The following is a 23,565-nucleotide window of genomic DNA, read 5'->3' as shown; positions in this document are numbered from 1 at the left end:
TTCATGAAACTTGATGCAACAAAGTAGTTTTATGTTCTCTCTCTATTGTTTCTTTCCTCTTAAAGAAGCCCTTAGCATAGACTGGCAAAAAACACTTTCATTGAAAGGAGTTTCCAAGATTCCAAAAAAACTACGAGTTTCCTGAGATCTCAGGAAATATTTATTCACCCAATCTTGATGATACTTGGCATTAATGATCAGTACACTAAGCCAACTTGGCTCCCCAAACTTCGTTCTTCTAGGTTGAAGCGTTCGTTTCCAGTAAAAGTTTCAATTTTTAGGTTTCACTCTGTGTTCTACTATAATCATAGATGCAGTTGGAACTGTAAATCACACAAGGTTTGTGCTAGCTACTTGAAACATGACACAACAAAGTAGTTCTAAGTTCTATCTCTATGGTGTGTTTCCTCTTGCAGTAGCCCTTAGCATACACTGGCGAAAAACACTTTCATTGAAATTCGTTGCCAAGCTTCCAAAAAACTTTGAGTTTCCTGTAATTTCAGAAAATATTTTCACCCAATCTTGATGATACTTTCAGGTAATGATCAGTATTCTAAGGCAACTTGGCTGCCCAAATTTCGTTCTTCTAGGTTGAAGCGTTCGTTTCCAGTAACAGTTTGAATTTTTAGCTTTCACTCTGTTTTCTCCTGTATTGATAGATGAAGTTGGAACTGTAAATCTAACACGGTTTGTGCTAGCTCCATGAAACTTGACACAATAAAGTAGTTCTAAGTTCTATCTCTACAGTTTGTTTCCTCTTGAAGTAGCCCTTACCATAGACTGGCGAAAAACACTTTTATTGAAAGTGGTTGCCAAGCTTCCAAAAAACTAGGAGTTTCCTGTAATTTCACCACATATTTTTTCTCCCAATCTTGATGATACTTTCAGGTAATGATCAGTATGCTAAGACAACCTGGCTGCCAAAATTTCATTCTTTTAGGTTGAAGCATTCGTTTCCAGTAACAGGTTCAATTTTTAGGTTTCACTCTGTTTCTCCTATATTGATAGATGTATTTGGAACTCTAAATCATGCAGGGTTTGTGCTAGCTTCATGAAACTTGATGCAACAAAGTAGTTCTATATTCTCTCTCTATTGTCTCTTTCCTCTTGATGTAGCCCTTAGCATAGACTGGCAAAAAACACTTTCATTGAAAAAAGTTTCCAAGATTCCAAAAAAACTACGAATTTCCTGAAATCTCAGCAAATATTTATTCACCCAATCTTGATGATACTTGGCGTTAATGATCAGTACACTAAGCCAACTTGGCTCCCCAAACTTCGTTCTTCTAGGTTGAAGCGTTCATTTCCAGTAAAAGTTTAAATATTTAGGTTTCACTCTGTGTTCTCCTATAATCATAGATGCAGTTGGAACTGTAAATCACACAAGGTTTGTGCTAGCTACTTGAAACTTGACACAACAAAGTAGTTCTAAGTTCTCTCTCTATACTTTTTTCCTCCTGCAGTACCCTTAGCATAGACTGGCAAAAAACACTTTCATTGAAAGTCGTTGCCAAGCTTCCATAAACTACGAGTTTCCTATAATCTCACCACATATTTTTTTTTCCCCAATCTTGGTGATACTTTCGGGTAATGATCAGTATTCTAAGACAACTTGGCTGCCAAAAATTCTTTCTTTTAGGTTGAAGCATTTGTTTCCAGTAAAAGTTTCAATATTTAGGTTTCACTCTGTTTTCTCCTATATTCATAGATGTAGTTGGAACTGTAAATCAAACACGGTTTGGGCTAGCTCCATGAAACGTGACCCAATGAAGTAGTTATAAGTTCTATCTCTATAGTTTGTTTCCTCTTGATGTAGCCCTAAGCAGTGACTGGCGAGAAACACTTTCATTGAAAGGGGTTGCCAAGTTTCCAAAAATTACGAGTCTCCAGATATCTCAGCAAATATTTTTCACCCAAACTTGATCATACTTTCACGTAATCATCAGTACACTAAGCCCACTTGGTTCTCCAAATTTCGTTCTTCTATGTTGAAGCATTTGTTTCCAGTAACAGTTTGAATTTTGATCTTTCACTCTGTTTTCTCCTATATGGATAGATGTATTTGGAACTCCAAATCAAAAACGGTTTGTGCTAGCTTCTTGAAACTTCACACAATAAAGTAGTCTCAAGTTCTATCTCTATGTTCTGTTTCCTCTTGATGTAGCACTAAGCAGTGACTGGCGAGAAACACTTTTATTAAAAGAGGTTGCCAAGCTTCCAAAAATTACGAGTCTCCAGAAATCTCAGGAAATATTTTTTCTCCCAAACTGCATGATACTCTCAGGTAATGATCAGTACACAAAGCCCACTTGATTCCCCAAATTTCGTTTGTCTATGTTGAAGCGTTCGTTTCCAGTAACAGTTTACATTTTGGCGTTTCACTCTGTTTTCTCCTATATTGATAGATGTATTGGGAACTCTAAATCAAACACGGTTTGTGCTAGCTTCTTGGAACTTCAGACAGTAAAGCACTTTCACTTCCTATCTCTACGTTTTGTATCCTCTTGATGTAGCCCTAATCAGTGACTGGCGAGAAACACTTTCATGAAAAGGGGTTACCAAGCTTCCAAAAATTAGGAGTCTCCAGAAATCTCAGCAAATATTCTTTCACGCAAACTGGATGATACTTTCACGTAATGATCAGTACACTAAGCCCACTTGGTTCCCCAAATTTCGTTCTTCTATGGTGAAGCGTTCGTTTCCAGTAACAGTTTGAATTTTGGCATTACACTCTGTTTTCTCCTATATTGAACAATGTATTTGGAACCCTAAAACAAACACGGTTTGTGCTAGCTTCTTGAAACTTGACACAGTAAAGCAGTTTCACGTTCTATCTCTATGTTTTTTTCCTCTTGATGTAGCCCTAAGCAGTGACTGGCGAGAAACCCTTTCATTGAAAGGGGTTTCCAAGCTTCCAAAAATTACGTGTCTCCAGAAATCTCAGCAAATATTTCTTCACCCAAACTGGATGATACTTTCAGGTAATGATCACTACACTAAGCCCACTTGGTTCCCCAAATTTTGTTCTTCTATGTTGAAGCGTTAGTTTCCAGAAACAGTTTGCATTTTGGCGTTTCACTCTGTTTTCTCCTATATTGATAGATGTATTCAGAACTCTAAATCAAACACGGTTTGTGCTAGCTTCTTGAAACTTGACACAGTAAAGCACTTTCACGTTCTATCTCAGTGTGTTGTTTCCTCTTGATGTAGCCCAAAGCAGTGAATGGTGAGAAACCCTTTCATTGAAAGGGGTTGCCAAGCTTCCAAAAATTACGAGTCTCCAGAAATCTCATCACATATTTTTTCACCCAAACAGGATGATACTTTCAGGTAATGATCAGTGCACTAAGCCCACTTGGTTCCCCAAATTTCGTTCTTCTATGTGGAAGCGTTCGTTTCCAGTAACAGTTTGAATTTTGGCGTTTCACTCTATTTTCTCCTATATTGATAGATGTATTTGGAACAGTAAAACAAACACAGTTTGTGCTAGCTTCTTGAAACTTGACAGAGTAAAGCAGTTTCACGTTCTACCTCTGTTTTGTTTTCTCTTGATGTAGCCCTAAGCAGTGACTGGCGAGAAACACTTTCAAGGAAAGGGGTTGCCAAGCTGCCAAAAATTAGGAGTCTCCAGAAATCTCAGCAAATATTTTTTCACCCAAACTGGATGATACTTTCAGGTAATGACCAATACACTAAGCCCACGTGGTTCCCCAACTTTCGTTCTTCTATGTTGAAGCGTTCCTTTCCAGTAACAGTTTGAATCTTGGCGTTTCACTCTGTTTTCTCCTATATTGATAGATGTATTTGGAACTCTAAATCAAACACTCTTTGTGCTACCTTCTTGAAACTTGACACAGTCAACCAGTTTCACGTTCTCTCACTATGTTTTGTTTCCTCTTGATGTACCCTAAGCAGTGAGTGGGGAGAAACACTTTCATGGAAAGAGGTTCCAAATTTTCCAAAAATTACGTTTCTCCAGAAATCTCAGCAAATATTTTTTCACCCAAACTGGATGATACTTTCAGGTAATGATCAGTACACTAAGACCACTTGGTTCCCCAAATTTCGTTCTTCTGTGTTGAAGCGTTCATTTCCAGTAACAGTTTGAATTTTGGCCTTTCTCTGTGTTTTCTACTATAGTGATAGATGTATTTGGAACTCTAAGTCAAACACGGTTTGTGCTAGCTTCTTAAAACTTGACAAAGTAAAGCAGTTTCACGGTCTATCTCTATGTTTTGTTTCCTCTTGATATAGCCCTAAGCAGTGACTGGCGAGAAACACTTTCATTGAAAGGGGTTGCCAAGCTTCCAAAAATTACGAGTCTCCAGAAATCTCAGGAAATATTTTTTCACCCAAACTGGATGATATTTTCAGGTAATGATTAGTACACTAAGCCCACTTGGTTCCCCGAATTTCGTTCTTCTGTATTGAAGCGTTCGTTTCCAGTAACAGTTTGAATTTTGTCGTTTCACTCTGTTTTCTCCTATATTGATAGATGTATTTGGAACTCTAAATCAAACACGGTTTGTGCTAGCTTCTTGAAACTTGACACAGTAAACCAGTGTCACATTCTAACTCTATGTTTTGTTTCCATTTCATGTAGCCCTAAGCAGTGACTGGCGAGAAACACTTTCATTGAAAGTGGTTGCAAGCTTCCAAAAATTACGAGTCCCCAGAAATCTCAGCAAATATTTTTTCAACCAAACTGGATGATACTTTCAGGTAATGATCAGTACACTAAGACCACTTGGTTCCCCAAATTCCGTTCTTCTAGTTGAAGCGATCGTTTCCAGTAACAGTTTGAATTGTGGCATTTCACTCTGTTTTCTTCTATTGTTAGATGTATTTGGAACTCTAAATCAACACGGTTTCTGCTAGCTTATTGAAACTTGACACAGGAAAGCATTTTCACGATATATCTTTATGTTTTGTTTCCTCCTGATGTAGCCCTAAGCGGTGACTGGCGAGAAATACTTTCATTGAAAGGGGTTGTGAAGCTTCAAAAAATTAGAAGTGTCCAGAAATCTCGGCAAACATTTTTTCACCCAAATTGGATGATACTTTCAGGTAATGATAAGTACACTAAGCCCACTTGGTTCCCCAAATTTCGTTCTTCTATGTTGAAGTGTTCGTTTCCAGTAACAGTTTGAATTTTGGCGTTTCACTCTGTTTTCTCCTATATTGATAGATGTTTTTGGATCTCTAAATCAAACACGGTTTGTGCTAGCTTCTTGGAACTTTACACAGCAAAGCAGTTTCACATTCTCTCTCTATTTATTGTTTCCTCTTGATGTAGACATAAGCAGTGACTGTCGAGAAACACTTTCATGGAAAGGGGTTGCCAAGCTTCCAAAAATTACCAGTCTACAGAAATCTCAACATATGTTTTTTCACCCAAACTGGATGATACTTTCAGGTAATGATCAGTACCCTAAGCCCACTTGGTTCCCCAAATTTCGTTCATCTATGTTGAAGCGTTCGTTTCCAGTAACAGTTTGAATTTTGGAGTTTCACTCTGTTTTCTCCTATATTGATAGATGTATTTGGAACACTAAATCAAACACGGTTTGTGCTAGCTTCTTGAAACTTGACACAGTAAACCAGTTTCACATTCTAACTCTACGTTTTGTTTCCTTTTCATGTAGCCCTAAGTAGTGACTGGCGAGAAACACTTTCATTGAAAGTGGTTGCAAGCTTCCAAAAATTACGAGTCCCCAGAAATCTCAGCAAATATTTTTTCAACCAAACTGGACGATACTTTTAGGTAATGATCAGTACACTAAACCCACTTGGTTCCCCAAATTTCGTTCTTCTATGTTGAAGCGTTCGTTTCCAGTAACAGTTTGAATTTTGGCGTTTCACTCTGTTTTCTCCTATATTGGTAGATGTATTTGGAACTCTAAATCAAACACGGTTTGTGCTAGCTTCTTGAAACTTGACACAGTAAAGCAGTTTCACGTTCTATCTCTGTTTTGTTTTCTCTTCATGTAGCCCTAAGCAGTGACTGGGAAGAAACCCTTTCATTGAAAGGGGTTGCCAAGCTTCCAAAAATTACGAGTCTCCAGAAATCTCAGCAACTATTTTTTCACCCAAACTGGATGGTACTTTCAGGTAATGATCAGTACACTAAGCCCACTTGGTTCCCCAAATGTCGTTCTTCTATGTTGAAGCATTCGTTTCCAGTAACAGTTTGAATTTTGGCGTTTCACTCTGTTTTCTCCTATATTGTTAGATGTATTTGGAACTCTAAATCAAACACGGTTTGTGCTAGCTTCTTGAAACTTGACACAGTAATGCAGTTTCAGATTCTAACTCTATGTTTTGTTTCCTTTTCATGTAGCTTTAAGCAGTGACTGGCGAGAAACACTTTCATTGAAAGGGGTTGCAAGCTTCCAAAAATTACGAGTCTCCAGAAATCTCAGCAAATATTTTTTCACCCAAACTGGATGATACTTTCAGGTAATGACCAGTACACTAAGCCCACTTGGTTCCCCAAATTTCGTTCTTCTGTGTTGAAGCGTTCATTTCCAGTAACAGTTTGAATTTTGGCCTTTCTCTGTGTTTTCTCCTATATTGATAGATGTATTTGGAACTCTAAGTCAAACACGGTTTGTGCTAGCTTCTTGAAACTTGACACAGTAAAGCAGTTTCACGTTCTATCTCTGTTTTGTTTTCTCCTCATGTAGAGCTAAGCAGTGACTGGCAAGAAACCCTTTCATTGAAAGGGGTTGCCAAGCTTCCAAAAATTACGTGTCTCCAGAAATCTCAGCAAATATTTTTTCACCCAAACTGGATGATACATTCAGGTAATGATCAGTACACTAAGCCCACTTGGTTCCCCAAATTTCGTTCTTCTATGATGAAGCGTCCGTTTCCAGTAACACTGTGAATTTTGGCGTTTCACTCTATTTTCTCCTATATTGATAGATGTATTTGGAACTCTAAATCAACACGGTTTGTGCTGGGTTATTGAAACTTGACACAATAAAGCTTTTTCACGTTCTATCACTATGTTTTGTTTCCTTTTGATGTAGCCATAAACAGTGACTGGCGAGAAAAACTTTCATGGAAAGGGGTTGCCAAGCTTCCAAAAATTACGAGTCTCCAGAAATCTCAGCAAATATTTTTTCACCCACAATGGATGATACTTTCAGGTACTCATCAGAACACTAATCCCACTTGGTTCCCCAAATTTCGTTCTTCTATGTTGAAGCGTTCGTTTCCAATAACAGTTTGCTTCTGGCATTTCACTCTGTTTTCTCCTATATTGATAGATGTATTTGGAACTCTAAATCAAACACGGTTTATGCTAGCTTCTTGAAACTTGACACAGTAAAGAAGTTTCACGTTCTATCTTTATGTTTTGTTTCCTCTTGATGTAGCCCTAAGCAGTGACTGGCGAGAAACACTTTCATTGAAACGGGTTGCCAAGCTTCCAAAAATTACGAGTCTCCAGAAATCTCAGCAAATATTTTTTCACCCAAACTGGATGATACTTTCAGGTAATGATCAGTACACTAAGCCCACTTGGTTCCCCAAATTTCGTTCTTCTATGTTGAACAGTTCGTTTCCACTATCAGTTTGCATTTTGGCGTTTCTCTCTGTTTTCTCCTACATTGATAGACGTATTAGGAACTCTAAATCAAACACGGTTTGTGCTAGTTTCTTGAAACTTGACACAGTAAAGCAGATTCATATTCTAACTCTATGTTTTGTTTCCTTTACATGTAGCCCTAAGCGGTGAATGGCGAGAAACACTTTAATGGAAAGGGGTTGGAAGCTTCCAAAAATTACGAGTCTCCAGAAATCTCAGCAAATATTTTTTCACCCAAACTGGATGATACTTTCAGGTAATGATCAGAACACTAAGCCCATTTGGTTCCCCAAATTTCGTTCTTCTATGTTGAAGCGTTCGTTTCCAGTAACAGTTTGCATTCTGGCATTTCACACTGTTTTCTCCTTATTGATAGATGTATTTGGAACTCTAAATCAAACACGGTTTTTGATAGCTTCTTGAAACTTGACACAGTAAAGCAGTTTCACGTTCCATCTCTATGTTGTGTTTCCTCTTGATGTAGCCCTAAGCAGTGACTAGCGAGAAACACTTTCATGGAAAGAGGTTGCCAATTTTCCAAAAATTACGTATCTCCAGAAATCTCAGCAAATATTTTTTCACCCAAACTGGATGATACTTTCAGGTAATGATCAGAACACTAAGCCCACTTGGTTCCCAAAATTTCGTTCTTCTATGTTGAAGCGTTCGTTTCCACTACCAGTTTGCATTTTGGCGTTTCACTCTGTTTTCTCCTATATTGATAGATGTATTTGGAACTCTAAATCAAACACGGTTTGTGCTAGCTTCTTGAAACTTGACACAGTAAAGCAGTTTCACGTTCTATCTCTATGTTTTGTTTCCTCTTGATGTAGCCCTAAGCAGTGACTGGCGAGAAACACTTTCATGGAAAGGGGTTGCCAAGCTTCCAAAAATTCCGAGTCTCCAGAAATCTCAGCAAATATTTTTTAACCCAAACTGGATGATACATTCAGGTAATGATCAGAAAACTAAGCCCACTTGGTTCTCCTTATTTCGTTCTTCTATGTTGAAGCGTTCGTTTACACTAACAGTTTCCACTCTGGCATTTCACTCTGTTTTCTCCTATATTGATAGATGTATTTGGAACTCTAAATCAAACACGGTTTGTGCTAGCTTCTTGAAACTTGACACAGTAAAGCAGTTTCACATTCTAATTCTATGTTTTGTTTCCTTTTCATGTAGCCCTAAGCAGTGACTGGCGAGAAACACTTTCATTGAAAGAGGTTACAAGCTTCCAATATTACGTGTCTCCAGAAATCTCAGCAAATATTTTTTCACCCAAACTGGATGATACTTTCAGGTAATGATCAGTACACTAAGCCCACTTGGTTCTCCAAATTTCGTTCTTCTATGTTGAAGCGTTCGTTTCCAGTAACAGTTTCCATTCTGGCATTTCACTCTGTTTTCTCCTATATTGATAGACGTATTTGGAACTCTAAATCAAACACGGTTTGTGCTAGTTATTGAAACTTGACACAGTAAAGCAGTTTCACGTTCTATCTTTACGTTTTGTTTCCTCAAGATGTAGCCCTAAGCAATGACTGGCGAGAAACCCTTTCATTGAAAGGGGTTGCCAGCATCCAAAAATTACGGGCCTCCAGAAATCTCAGCAAATATTTTTTCACCCAAACTGGATGATACATTCAGGTAATGATCAGTACACTAAGCCCACGTTGTTCCACGAATTTTGTTCTTCTATGTTGAAGTGTCCATTTCCAGTAACAGTGTGAATTTTGGTGTTGCACTCTGTTTTCTCCTATATTGATAGATGTATTCGGAACTCTAAATCAAACACGGTTTCTGCTAGCTTCTTGAAACTTGTCACAGTAAAGCAGTTTCACGTTCTATCTCTATGTCTGTTTCCTCTTGATGTAGCCCTAAGCAGTGAATGGTGAGAAACCCTTTCATTGAAAAGGGTTGCCAAGCTTCCAAAAATTACGAGTGTCCAGAAATCTCAGCAAATATTTTTTCACCCAAACTGGATGATACTTTCAGGTAATGATCAGTACACTAAGCCCACTTGGTTCCCCAAATTTCGTTCTTCTATTTTGAAGTGTTCGTTTCTAGTAACCGTTTGAATTTTCGCGTTTCACTCTGTTTTCTCCTATATTGATAGATGTATTTGGAACACTAAAACAAACACGGTTGGTGCTATCTTTTTTAAAAGTGACACAGTAAAGCAGTTTCACATTCTATCTCTGTTTTGTTTTCTCTTCATGTAGCCCTAAGCAGTAACTGGCGAGAAACCCTTTCATTGAAAGGTGTTGCCAAGCTTCCAAAAATTACGTGTCGCCAGAAATCTCAGCAAATATTTTTTCACTCAAACTGTATGATACATTCAGGTAATGATCAGTACACTAAGCCCACTTGGTTCCCCAAATTTCGTTCTTCTATTTGGAAGCGTCCGTTTCCAGTAACACTGTGCATTTTGGCGTTTCACTCCATTTTCTCCTATACTGATAGATGTATTTGGAACTCTAAATCAAACACGGTTTGTGCTAGCTTCTTGAAACTTGACACAGTAAAGCAGTTTCACGTTCTATCTCTATGTTTCGTTTCCTCTTGATGTAGCCATAAGCAGTGACTGGCGAGAAACACTTTCATTAAAAGGGGTTGCAAGCTTCCAAAAATTACGAGTCGCCAGAAATCTCAGAAAAAATTTTTTCAACCAAACTGGATGATACTTTCAGGTAATGATCACAACACTAAGCCCACTTGGTTCCCCAAATTTCGTTCTTCTATGTTGAAGCGTTCTTTTCCAGTAACAGTTTGAATTTTGGCCTTTCTCTCTCTTTTCTCCTATATTGATAGATGTATTTGGAACTCTAAATCAAACACGGTTTGTGCTAACTTCATGAAACTTGACACAGTAAAGCAGTTTCACATTCTAACTCGATGATTTGTTTCCTTTCATGTAGCCCTAAGCAGTGACTAGCGAGAAACACTTTCATTGCAAGGGGTTGCAAGCTTCCAAAAATTACGAGTCTCCAGAAATCTCAGCAAATATTTTTTCACCCAAACTGCATGATACTTTCAGGTAATGATCAGTACACTAAGCCCACTTGGTTCCCCAAATTTCGTTCTTCTATGTTGAAGCGTTCGTTTCCAGTAACAGTTAGAATTTTGGCGTTTCACTCTATTTTCTCCTATATTGATAGATGTATTTGGAACTCTAAATCAAACACGGTTTGTGCTAGCTTCTTGAAACTTGACACAGTAAAGCAGTTTCACATTCTAAGTTTTGTTTCCTTTTCATGTAGCCCTAAGCAATGACTGGCGAGAAACACTTTCATTGAAAGGGGTTGCAAGCTTCCAAAAATTGCGAGTCTCCAGAAATCTCAGCAAATATTTTTTCACACAAACTGGATGATACTTTCAGGTAATGATCAGTACACTAAGCCCACTTGCTTCCCCAAATTTCTTTCTTCTATGTTGAAGCCTTCGTTTCCAGTAACAGTTTGAATTTTGTCATTTCACTCTGTTTTCTCCTATACTGATAGATGTATTTGGAACTCTAAATCAAACACGGTTTGTGCTAGCTTCTTGAAGCTTGACACAGTAAAGCAGTTTCACATTCTAACTCTATGTTTTGTTTCCTTTTCATGTAGCCCTAAGCAGTGACTGGCGAGAAACACTTTCATTGAAAGGGGTTGCAAGCTTCCAAAAATTACGAGTCTCCAGAAATCTCAGCAAATATTTTTTCACCCAAACTGGATGATACTTTCAGGTAATTATCAGTACACTAAGCCCACTTGGTTTCCCAAATTTCGATCTTCTATGTTGAAGTGTTCGTTTCCAGTAACGGTTTCCATTCTGGCATTTCACTCTTTTTTCTCCTATATTGATAGATGTATTTGGAACTCTAAATCAAACACGGTTTGTGCTAGCTTCTTGAAACTTGACACAGTAAAGCAGTTTCACATTCTAACAATATGTTTTGTTTCCTTTTCATGTAGCCCTAAGCAGTGACTGGCGAGAAACACCTTCATTGAAAGGGGTTGCAAGCTTCTAAAAATTACGAGTCTCCAGAAATCTCAGCAAATATTTTTTCACCCAAACTGGATGATACTTTCAGGTAATGATCAGTACACTTGGCCCACTTGGTTCTCCAAATTTCGTTCTTCTATGTTGAAGCGTTCGTTTCCAGTAACAGTTTCCATTCTGGCATTTCACTCTGTTTTCTCCTATATTGATAGATGTATTTGGAACTCTAAATCAAACACGGTTTGTGCTAGCTTCTTGAAACTTGACACAGTAAAGCAGTTTCACGTTTGAACTCTATGTTTTGTTTCCTTTTCTTTTAGCCCTAAGCAGAGACTGGCGAGAAACACTTTCATTGAAAGGGGTTGCAAGCTTCTAAAAATTACGAGTCTCCAGAAATCTCAGCAAATATTTTTTCACCCAAACTGGATGATACTTTCAGGTAATGATCAGTACACTTGGCCCACTTGGTTCTCCATATTTCGTTCTTCTATGTTGAAGCGTTCGTTTACACTAACAGTTTCCACTCTGGCATTTCACTCTGTTTTCTCCTATATTGATAGATGTATTTGGAACTCTAAATCAAACACGGTTTGTGCTAGCTTCCTGAAACTTGACACAGTAAAGCAGTTTCACATTCTAATTCTATGTTTTGTTTCCTTTTCATGTAGCCCTAAGCAGTGACTGGCGAGAAACACTTTCATTGAAAGAGGTTACAAGCTTCCAATATTACGAGTCTCCAGAAATCTCAGCAAATATTTTTTCACCCAAACTGGATGATACTTTCAGGTAATGATCAGTACACTAAGCCCACTTGGTTCTCCAAATTTCGTTCTTCTATGTTGAAGCGTTCGTTTCCAGTAACAGTTTCCATTCTGGCATTTCACTCTGTTTTCTCCTATATTGATAGATGTATTTGGAACTCTAAATCAAACACGGTTTGTGCTAGCTTCTTGAAGCTTGACACAGTAAAGTAGTTTCACGTTCTGTCTCTATGTTTTGTTTCCTCTTGATGTAGCCCTAAGCAGTGACTGGCGAGAGACACTTTCATGGAAAGGGGTTGCCAAGCTTCCAAAAATTACTAGTCTCCAGAAATCTCAGCAAATATTTTTTCACCCAAACTGGATGATACTTTCAGGTAATGATCAGAACACTAAGACTACTTGGTTCTTCAAATTTCGTTCTTCTGTGTTGAAGCGTTCATTTCCAGTAACAGGTTGAATTTTGGCCTTCCTCTCTGTTTTCTCCTACATTGATAGACGTATTTGGAACTCTAAATCAAACACGGTCTGTGCTAGTTATTGAAACTTGACACAGTAAAGCAGTTTCACGTTCTATCTTTACGTTTTGTTTCCTCAAGATGTAGCCCTAAGCAGTGACTGGCGAGAAACCCTTTCATTGAAAGGGGTTGCAAGCATCCAAAAATTACGGGTCTCCAGAAATCTCAGCAAATATTTTTTCACCCAAACTGGATGATACATTCAGGTAATGATCAGTACACTAAGCCCACGTTGTTCCACGAATTTCGTTCTTCTATGTTGAAGCGTCCGTTTCCAGTAACAGTGTGAATTTTGGTGTTGCACTCTGTTTTCTCCTATATTGATAGATGTATTCGGAACTCTAAATCAAACACGGTTTCTGCTAGCTTCTTGAAACTTGTCACAGTAAAGCAGTTTCACGTTCTATCTCTATGTCTGTTTCCTCTTGATTTAGCCCTAAGCAGTGAATGGTGAGAAACCCTTTCATTGAAAAGGGTTGCCAAGCTTCCAAAAATTACGAGTGTCCAGAAATTTCAGCAAATATTTTTTCACCCAAACTGGATGATACTTTCAGGTAATGATCAGTACACTAAGCCCACTTGGTTCCCCAAATTTCGTTCTTCTATTTTGAAGTGTTCGTTTCTAGTAACCGTTTGAATTTTGGCGTTTCACTCTGTTTTCTCCTATATTGATAGATGTATTTGGAACACGAAAACAAACACGGTTGGTGCTATCTTTTTTAAAAGTGACACAGTAAAGCAGTTTCACGTTTTATCTCTGTTTTGTTTTCTCTTCATGTAGCCCTAAGCAGTAACTGGCGAGAAACCCTTTCATTGAAAGGTGTTGCCAAGCTTCCAAAAATTACGTGTCGCCAGAAATCTCAGCAAATATTTTTTCACCCAAACTGTATGATACATTCAGGTAATGATCAGTACACTAAGCCCACTTGGTTCCCCAAATTTCGTTCTTCTATGTTGAAGCGTTCGTTTCCAGTAACAGTTTCCACTCTGGCATTACACTCTGTTTTCTCCTATATTGATAGATGTATTTGGAACTCTAAATCAAACACGGTTTGTGCTAGCTTCTTGAAACTTGACACAGTAAAGCAGTTTCACATTCTAACAATATGTTTTGTTTCCTTTTCATGTAGCCCTAAGCAGTGACTGGCGAGAAACACTTTCATTAAAAGGGGTTGCAAGCTTCCAAAAATTACGAGTCGCCAGAAATCTCAGAAAAAATTTTTTCAACCAAACTGGATGATACTTTCAGGTAATGATCACAACACTAAGCCCACTTGGTTCCCCAAATTTCGTTCTTCTATGTTGAAGCGTTCGTTTCCAGTAACAGTTTGAATTTTGGCCTTTCTCTCTCTTTTCTCCTATATTGATAGATGTATTTGGAACTCTAAATCAAACACGGATTGTGCTAGCTTCTTGAAATTTGACACAGTAAAGCAGTTTCACATTCTAACTCTATGTTTTGTTTCCTTTTCTTGTAGCCCTAAGCAGTGACTGGCGAGAAACACTTTCATTGAAAGGGGTTGCAAGCTTCCAAAAATTAGGAGTCTCCAGAAATCTCAGCAAATATATTTTCACCCAAACTGGATGATACTTTCAGGTAATTATCAGTACACTAAGCCCACTTTGTTCCCCAAAATTCGATCTTCTATGTTGAAGCGTTCGTTTCCAGTAACAGTTTCCATTCTGGCATTTCACTCTGTTTTCTCCTATATTGATAGATGTATTTGGAACTCTAAATCAAACACGGTTTGTGCTAGCTTCTTGAAACTTGACACAGTAATGCAGTTTCACATTCTAACAATATATTTTGTTTCCTTTTCATGTAGCCCTAAGCAGTGACTGGCGAGAAACACTTTCATTGAAAGGGGTTGCAAGCTTCCAAAAATTACGAGTCTCCAGAAATCTCAGCAAATATTTTTTCACCCAAACTGCATGATACTTTCAGGTAATGATCAGTACACTAAGCCCACTTGGTTCCCCAAATTTCGTTCTTCTATGTTGAAGCGTTCGTTTCCAGTAACAGTTAGAATTTTGGCGTTTCACTCTGTTTTCTCCTATATTGATAGATGTATTTGGAACTCTAAATCAAACACGGTTTGTGCTAGCTTCTTGAAACTTGACACAGTAAAGCAGTTTCACATTCTAACTCTATGTTTTGTTTCATTTTCATGTAGCCCTAAGCAGTGACTGGCGAGAAACACTTTAATTGAAAGGGGTTGCAAGCTTCCAAAAATTACGAGTCTCCAGAAATCTCAGCAAATATTTTTTCACCCAAACTGGATGATACTTTCAGGTAATGATCAGTACACTAAGCCCACTTGCTTCCCCAAATTTCGTTCTTCTATGTTGAAGCGTTCGTTTCCAGTAACAGTTTCCATTCTGGCATTTCACTCTGTTTTCTCGTATGTTGATAGATGTATTTGGAACTCTAAATCAAACACGGTTTTTGCTAACTTCTTGAAACTTGACACAGTAAAGCAGTTTCACATTCTAACTCGATGTTTTGTTTCCTTTTCATGTAGCCCTAAGCAGTGACTGGGGAGAAACACTTTCATTGAAAGGGGTTGCAAGCTTCCAAAAATTACGAGTCTCCAGAAATCTCAGCAAATATTTTTTCACCCAAACTGCATGATACTTTCAGGTAATGATCAGTACACTAAGCCCACTTGGTTCCCCAAATTTCGTTCTTCTATGTTGAAGCGTTCGTTTCCAGTAACAGTTAGAATTTTGGCGTTTCACTCTATTTTCTCCTATATTGATAGATGTATTTGAACACTAAATCAAACACGGTTTGTGCTAGCTTCTTGAAACTTGACACAGTAAAGCAGTTTCACATTCTAAGTTTTGTTTCTTTTTCATGTAGCCCTAAGCAATGACTGGCGAGAAACACTTTCATTGAAAGGGATTGCAAGCTTCCAAAAATTACGAGTCTCCAGAAATCTCAGCAAATATTTTTTCACCCAAACTGGATGATACTTTCAGGTAATGATCAGTACACTAAGCCCACTTGCTTCCCCAAATTTCGTTCTTCTATGTTGAAGCCTTCGTTTCCAGTAACAGTTTGAATTTTGTCATTTCACTCTGTTTTCTCCTATATTGATATATGTATTTGGAACTCTAAATCAAACACGGTTTGTGCTAGCTTCTTGAAGCTTGAGACAGTAAAGCAGTTTCACATTCTAACTCTATGTTTTGTTTCCTTTTCATGTAGCCCTAAGCAGTGACTGGCGAGAAACACTTTCATTGAAAGGGGTTGCAAGCTTCCAAAAATTACGAGTCTCCAGAAATCTCAGCAAATATTTTTTCACCCAAACTGGATGATACTTTCAGGTAATTATCAGTACACTAAGCCCACTTGGTTTCCCAAATTTCGATCTTCTATGTTGAAGTGTTCGTTTCCAGTAACAGTTTCCATTCTGGCATTTCACTCTTTTTTCTCCTATATTGATAGATGTATTTGGAATTCTAAATCAAACACGGTTTGTGCTAGCTTCTTGAAACTTGACACAGTAAAGCAGTTTCACATTCTAACAATATGTTTTGTTTCCTTTTCATGTAGCCCTAAGCAGTGACTGGCGAGAAACACTTTCATTGAAAGGGGTTGCAAGCTTCTAAAAATTACGAGTCTCCAGAAATCTCAGCAAATATTTTTTCACCCAAACTGGATGATACTTTCAGGTAATGATCAGTACACTTGGCCCACTTGGTTCTCCAAATTTCGTTCTTCTATGTTGAAGCGTTCGTTTCCAGTAACAGTTTCCATTCTGGCATTTCACTCTGTTTTCTCCTATATTGATAGATGTATTTGGAACTCTAAATCAAACACGGTTTGTGCTAGCTTCTTGAAACTTGACACAGTAAAGCAGTTTCACATTCTAACTCTATGTTTTGTTTTCTTTTCTTGTAGCCCTATGCAGAGACTGGCGAGAAACGCTTTCATTGAAAGGGGTTGCAAGCTTCTAAAAATTACGAGTCTCCAGAAATCTCAGCAAATATTTTTTCACCCAAACTGGATGATACTTTCAGGTAATGATCAGTACACTTGGCCCACTTGGTTCTCCATATTTCGTTCTTCTATGTTGAAGCGTTCGTTTCCAGTAACAGTTTGAATTTTGTCGTTTCACTCTGTTTTCTCCTATATTGATAGATGTATTTGGAACACTAAATCAAACACGGTTTGTGCTAGCTTCTTGAAACTTGACACAGTAAAGCAGTTTCACATTGTAACTCTATGTTTTGTTTCCTTTTCATGTAGCTTTAAGCAGTGACTGGCGAGAAACACTTTCATTGAAAGGGGTTGCAAGCTTCCAAAAATTACGAGTCTCCAGAAATCTCAGCAAATATTTTTTCACCCAAACTGGATGATACTTTCAGGTAATGATCAGTACACTAAGCCCACTTGGTTTCCCAAATTTCGATCTTCTATGTTGAAGTGTTCGTTTCCAGTAACAGTTTCCATTCTGGCATTTCACTCTTTTTTCTCCTATATTGATAGATGTATTTGGAATTCTAAATCAAACACGGTTTGTGCTAGCTTCTTGAAACTTGACACAGTAAAGCAGTTTCACATTCTAACAATATGTTTTGTTTCCTTTTCATGTAGCCCTAAGCAGTGACTGGCGAGAAACACTTTCATTGAAAGGGGTTGCAAGCTTCTAAAAATTACGAGTCTCCAGAAATCTCAGCAAATATTTTTTCACCCAAACTGGATGATACTTTCAGGTAATGATCAGTACACTTGGCCCACTTGGTTCTCCAAATTTCGTTCTTCTATGTTGAAGCGTTCGTTTCCAGTAACAGTTTCCATTCTGGCATTTCACTCTGTTTTCTCCTATATTGATAGATGTATTTGGAACTCTAAATCAAACACGGTTTGTGCTAGCTTCTTGAAACTTGACACAGTAAAGCAGTTTCAAATTCTAACTCTATGTTTTGTTTTCTTTTCTTGTAGCCCTATGCAGAGACTGGCGAGAAACGCTTTCATTGAAAGGGGTTGCAAGCTTCTAAAAATTACGAGTCTCCAGAAATCTCAGCAAATATTTTTTCACCCAAACTGGATGATACTTTCAGGTAATGATCAGTACACTTGGCCCACTTGGTTCTCCATATTTCGTTCTTCTATGTTGAAGCGTTCGTTTCCAGTAACAGTTTGAATTTTGTCGTTTCACTCTGTTTTCTCCTATATTGATAGATGTATTTGGAACACTAAATCAAACACGGTTTGTGCTAGCTTCTTGAAACTTGACACAGTAAAGCAGTTTCACATTCTAACTCTATGTTTTGTTTCCTTTTCATGTAGCTTTAAGCAGTGACTGGCGAGAAACACTTTCATTGAAAGGGGTTGCAAGCTTCCAAAAATTACGAGTCTCCAGAAATCTCAGCAAATATTTTTTCACCCAAACTGGATGATACTTTCAGGTAATGATCAGTACACTAAGCCCACTTGGTTCTCCAAATTTCATTCTTCTATGTTGAATCGTTCGTTTCCAGTAACAGTTTCCATTCTGACATTTCACTCTGTTTTCTCCTATATTGATAGATGTATTTGGAACTCTAAATCAAACACGGTTTGTGCTAGCTTCTTGAAACTTGACACAGTAAAGCAGTTTCACATTGTAACTCTATGTTTTGTTTCCTTTTCATGTTACCCTAAGCAGTGACTGGCGAGAAACACTTTCATTGAAAGGGGTTGCAAGCTTCCAAAAATTATGAGTCTCCAGAAATCTCAGCAAATATTTTTTCACCCAAACTGGATGATACTTTCAGGTAATGATCAGTACACTTGGCCCACTTGGTTCTCCATATTTCGTTCTTCTATGTTGAAGCGTTCGTTTCCAGTAACAGTTTGAATTTTGTCGTTTCACTCTGTTTTCTAATATATTGATAGATGTATTTGGAACACTAAATCAAACACGGTTTGTGCTAGCTTCTTGAAACTTGACACAGTAAAGCAGTTTCACATTCTAACTCTATGTTTTGTTTCCTTTTCATGTAGCTTTAAGCAGTGACTGGCGAGAAACACCTTCATTGAAAGGGGTTGCAAGCTTCCAAAAATCACGAGTCTCCAGAAATCTCAGCAAATATTTTTTCACCCAAACTGGATGATACTTTCAGGTAATGATCAGTACACTAAGCCCTCTTGGTTCCCCAAATTTCGTTCTTCTATGTTGAAGCGTTCGTTTCCAGTAACAGTTTGAATTTTGTCGTTTCACTCTGTTTTCTCCTATATTGATAGATGTATTTGGAACTCTAAATCAAACACGGCTTGTGCTAGCTTCTTGAAACTTGACACAGTAAATCAGTTTCACATTCTAACTCTATGTTTTGTTTCCTTTTCTTGTAGCCCTAAGCAGAGACTGGCGAGAAACACTTTCATTGAAAGGGGTTGCAAGCTTCTAAAAATTACGAGTCTCCAGAAATCTCAGCAAATATTTTTTAACCCAAACTGGATGATACTTTCAGGTAATGATCAGTACACTTGGCCCACTTGGTTCTCCATATTTCGTTCTTCTATGTTGAAGCGTTCGTTTACAGTAACAGTTTCCACTCTGGCATTACACTCTGTTTTCTCCTATATTGATAGATGTATTTGGAACTCTAAATCAAACATGGTTTGTGCTAGCTTCTTGAAACTTGACACAGTAAAGCAGTTTCACATTCTAACTCTATGTTTTGTTTCTTTTTCATGTAGCTTTAAGCAGTGACTGGCGAGAAACACTTTCATTGAAAGGGGTTGCAAGCTTCCAAAAATTACGAGTCTCCAGAAATCTCAGCAAATATTTTTTCACCCAAACTGGATGATACTTTCAGGTAATGATTAGTACACTAAGCCCACTTGGTTCTCCAAATTTCGTTCTTCTATGTTGAAGCATTCGTTTCTAGTAACAGTTTGAATGTTGTCGTTTCACTCTGTTTTCTCCTATATTGATAGATGTATTTGGAACTCTAAATCAAACTCGGTTTGTGCTAGCTTCTTGAAACTTGACACAGTAAAGCAGTTTCACATTCTAACAATATGTTTTGTTTCCTTTTCATGTAGCCCTAAGCAGTGACTGGCGAGAAACACTTTCATTGAAAGGGGTTGCAAGCTTCTAAAAATTACGAGTCTCCAGAAATCTCAGCAAATATTTTTTCACCCAAACTGGATGATACTTTCAGGTAATGATCAGTACACTAAGCTCACTTGGTTCTCCAAATTTCGTTCTTCTATGTTGAAGCGTTCTTTTCCAGTAACAGTTTCCATTCTGGCATTTCACTCTGTTTTCTCCTATATTGATAGATGTATTTGGAACTCTAAATCAAACACGGTTTGTGCTAGCTTCTTGAAGCTTGACACAGTAATGCAGTTTCACATTCTAACAATATGTTTTGTTTCCTTTTCATGTAGCCCTAAGCAGTGACTGGCGAGAAACACTTTCATTGAAAGGGGTTGCAAGCTTCCAAAAATTACGAGTCTCCAGAAATCTCACCAAATATTTTTTCACCCAAGCTGCATGATACTTTCAGGTAATGATCAGTACACTAAGCCCACTTGGTTCCCCAAATTTCGTTCTTCTATGTTGAAGCGTTCGTTTCCAGTAACAGTTAGAATTTTGGCGTTTCACTCTGTTTTCTCCTATATTGATAGATGTATTTGGAACTCTAAATCAAACACGGTTTGTGCTAGCTTCTTGAAACTTGACACAGTAAAGCAGTTTCACATTCTAACTCTAAGTTTTGTTTCCTTTTCATGTAGCCCTAAGCAGTGACTGGCGAGAAACCGTTTCATTGAAAGGGGTTGCAAGCATCCAAAAATTACGAGTCTCCAGAAATCTCAGCAAATATTTTTTCACCCAAACTGGATGATACTTTCAGGTAATGATCAGTACACTAAGCCCACTTGGTTCTCCAAATTTCGTTCTTCTATGTTGAAGCGTTCGTTTCCAGTAACAGTTTGAATTTTGTCGTTTCACTCTTTTTTCTCCTACATTGATAGATGTATTTGGAACTCTAAATCAAACACGGTTTGTGCTAGCTTCTTGAAACTTGACACAGTAAAGCAGTTTCAGATTGTAACTCTATGTTTTGTTTCCTTTTCATGTAGCTTTAAGCAGTGACTGGCGAGAAACACTTTCATTGAAAGGGGTTGCAAGCTTCCAAAAATTACGAGTCTCCAGAAATCTCAGCAAATATTTTTTCACCCAAACTGGATGATACTTTCAGGTAATGATCAGTACACTTGGCCCACTTGGTTCTCCATATTTCGTTCATCTATGTTGAAGCGTTCGTTTACAGTAACAGTTTCCACTCTGGCATTACACTCTGTTTTCTCCTATATTGATAGATGTATTTGGAACTCTAAATCAAACATGGTTTGTGCTAGCTTCTTGAAACTTGACACAGTAAAGCAGTTTCACATTCTAACTCTATGTTTTGTTTCTTTTTCATGTAGCTTTAAGCAGTGACTGGCGAGAAACACTTTCATTGAAAGGGGTTGCAAGCTTCCAAAAATTACGAGTCTCCAGAAATCTCAGCAAATATTTTTTCACCCAAACTGGATGATACTTTCAGGTGATGATTAGTACACTAAGCCCACTTGGTTCTCCAAATTTCGTTCTTCTATGTTGAAGCGTTCGTTTCTAGTAACAGTTTGAATGTTGTCGTTTCACTCTGTTTTCTCCTATATTGATAGAATTATTTGGAACTCTAAATCAAACACGGTTTGTGCTAGCTTCTTGAAACTTGACACAGTAAAGCAGTTTCACATTCTAACAATATGTTTGTTTCCTTTTCATGTAGCCCTAAGCAGTGACTGGCGAGAAACACTTTCATTGAAAGGGGTTGCAAGCTTCCAAAAATTACGAGTCTCCAGAAATCTCAGCAAATATTTTTTCACCCAAACTAGATGATACGTTCAGGTAATGATCAGTACACTAAGCCCTCTTGGTTCCCCAAATTTCGTTCTTCTATGTTGAAGCGTTCGTTTCCAGTAACAGTTTGAATTTTGTCGTTTCACTCTGTTTTCTCCTATATTGATAGATGTATTTGGAACACTAAATCAAACACGGTTTGTGCTAGCTTCTTGAAACTTGACACAGTAAAGCAGTTTTACATTGTAACTCTATGTTTTGTTTCCTTTTCATGTAGCTTTAAGCAGTGACTGGCGAGAAACACTTTCATTGAAAGGGGTTGCAAGCTTCCAAAAATTACGATTCTCCAGAAATCTCAGCAAATATTTTTTCACCCAAACTGGATGATACTTTCAGGTAATGATCAGTACACTAAGCCCACTTGGTTCTCCAAATTTCATTCTTCTATGTTGAAGCCTTCGTTTCCAGTAACAGTTTCCATTCTGGCATTTCACTCTGTTTTCTCCTATATTGATAGATGTATTTGGAACTCTAAATCAAACACGGTTTGTGCTAGCTTCTTGAAACTTGACACAGTAAAGCAGTTTCACATTCTAACTCTATGTTTTGTTTCCTTTTCATGTTACCCTAAGCAGTGACTGGCGAGAAACACTTTCATTGAAAGGGGTTGCAAGCTTCCAAAAATTACGAGTCTCCAGAAATCTCAGCAAATATTTTTTCACCCAAACTGGATGATACTTTCAGGTAATGATCAGTACACTAAGCCCACTTGGGTCCCCAAATTTCGTTCTTCTATGTTGAAGCGTTCGTTTCCAGTAACAGTTTGAATTTTGTCGTTTCACTCTGTTTTCTAATATATTGATAGATGTATTTGGAACACTAAATCAAACACGGTTTGTGCTAGCTTCTTGAAACTTGACACAGTAAAGCAGTTTCACATTCTAACTCTATGTTTTGTTTCCTTTTCATGTAGCTTTAAGCAGTGACTGGCGAGAAACACCTTCATTGAAAGGGGTTGCAAGCTTCCAAAAATCACGAGACTCCAGAAATCTCAGCAAATATTTTTTCACCCAAACTGGATGATACTTTCAGGTAATGATCAGTACACTAAGCCCTCTTGTTTCCCCAAATTTCGTTCTTCTATGTTGAAGCGTTCGTTTACAGTAACAGTTTCCACTCTGGCATTACACTCTGTTTTCTCCTATATTGATAGATGTATTTGGAACTCTAAATCAAACATGGTTTGTGCTAGCTTCTTGAAACTTGACACAGTAAAGCAGTTTTACATTGTAACTCTATGTTTTGTTTCCTTTTCATGTAGCTTTAAGCAGTGACTGGCGAGAAACACTTTCATTGAAAGGGGTTGCAAGCTTCCAAAAATTACGAGTCTCCAGAAATCTCAGCAAATATTTTTTCACCCAAACTGGATGATACTTTCAGGTAATGATCAGTACACTAAGCCCACTTGGTTTCCCAAATTTCGATCTTCTATGTTGAAGTGTTCGTTTCCAGTAACAGTTTCCATTCTGGCATTTCACTCTTTTTTCTCCTATATTGATAGATGTATTTGGAATTCTAAATCAAACACGGTTTGTGCTAGCTTCTTGAAACTTGACACAGTAAAGCAGTTTCACATTCTAACAATATGTTTTGTTTCCTTTTCATGTAGCCCTAAGCAGTGACTGGCGAGAAACACTTTCATTGAAAGGGGTTGCAAGCTTCTAAAAATTACGAGACTCCAGAAATCTCAGCAAATATTTTTTCACCCAAACTGGATGATACTTTCAGGTAATGATCAGTACACTTGGCCCACTTGGTTCTCCAAATTTCGTTCTTCTATGTTGAAGCGTTCGTTTCCAGTA

The sequence above is a fragment of the Spermophilus citellus genome (genome assembly GCF_964194105.1).
Source record: "Spermophilus citellus genome assembly, chromosome: 4".
NCBI lineage: Eukaryota > Metazoa > Chordata > Mammalia > Rodentia > Sciuridae > Spermophilus > Spermophilus citellus.
This window is presented reverse-complemented; position numbering follows the sequence as displayed.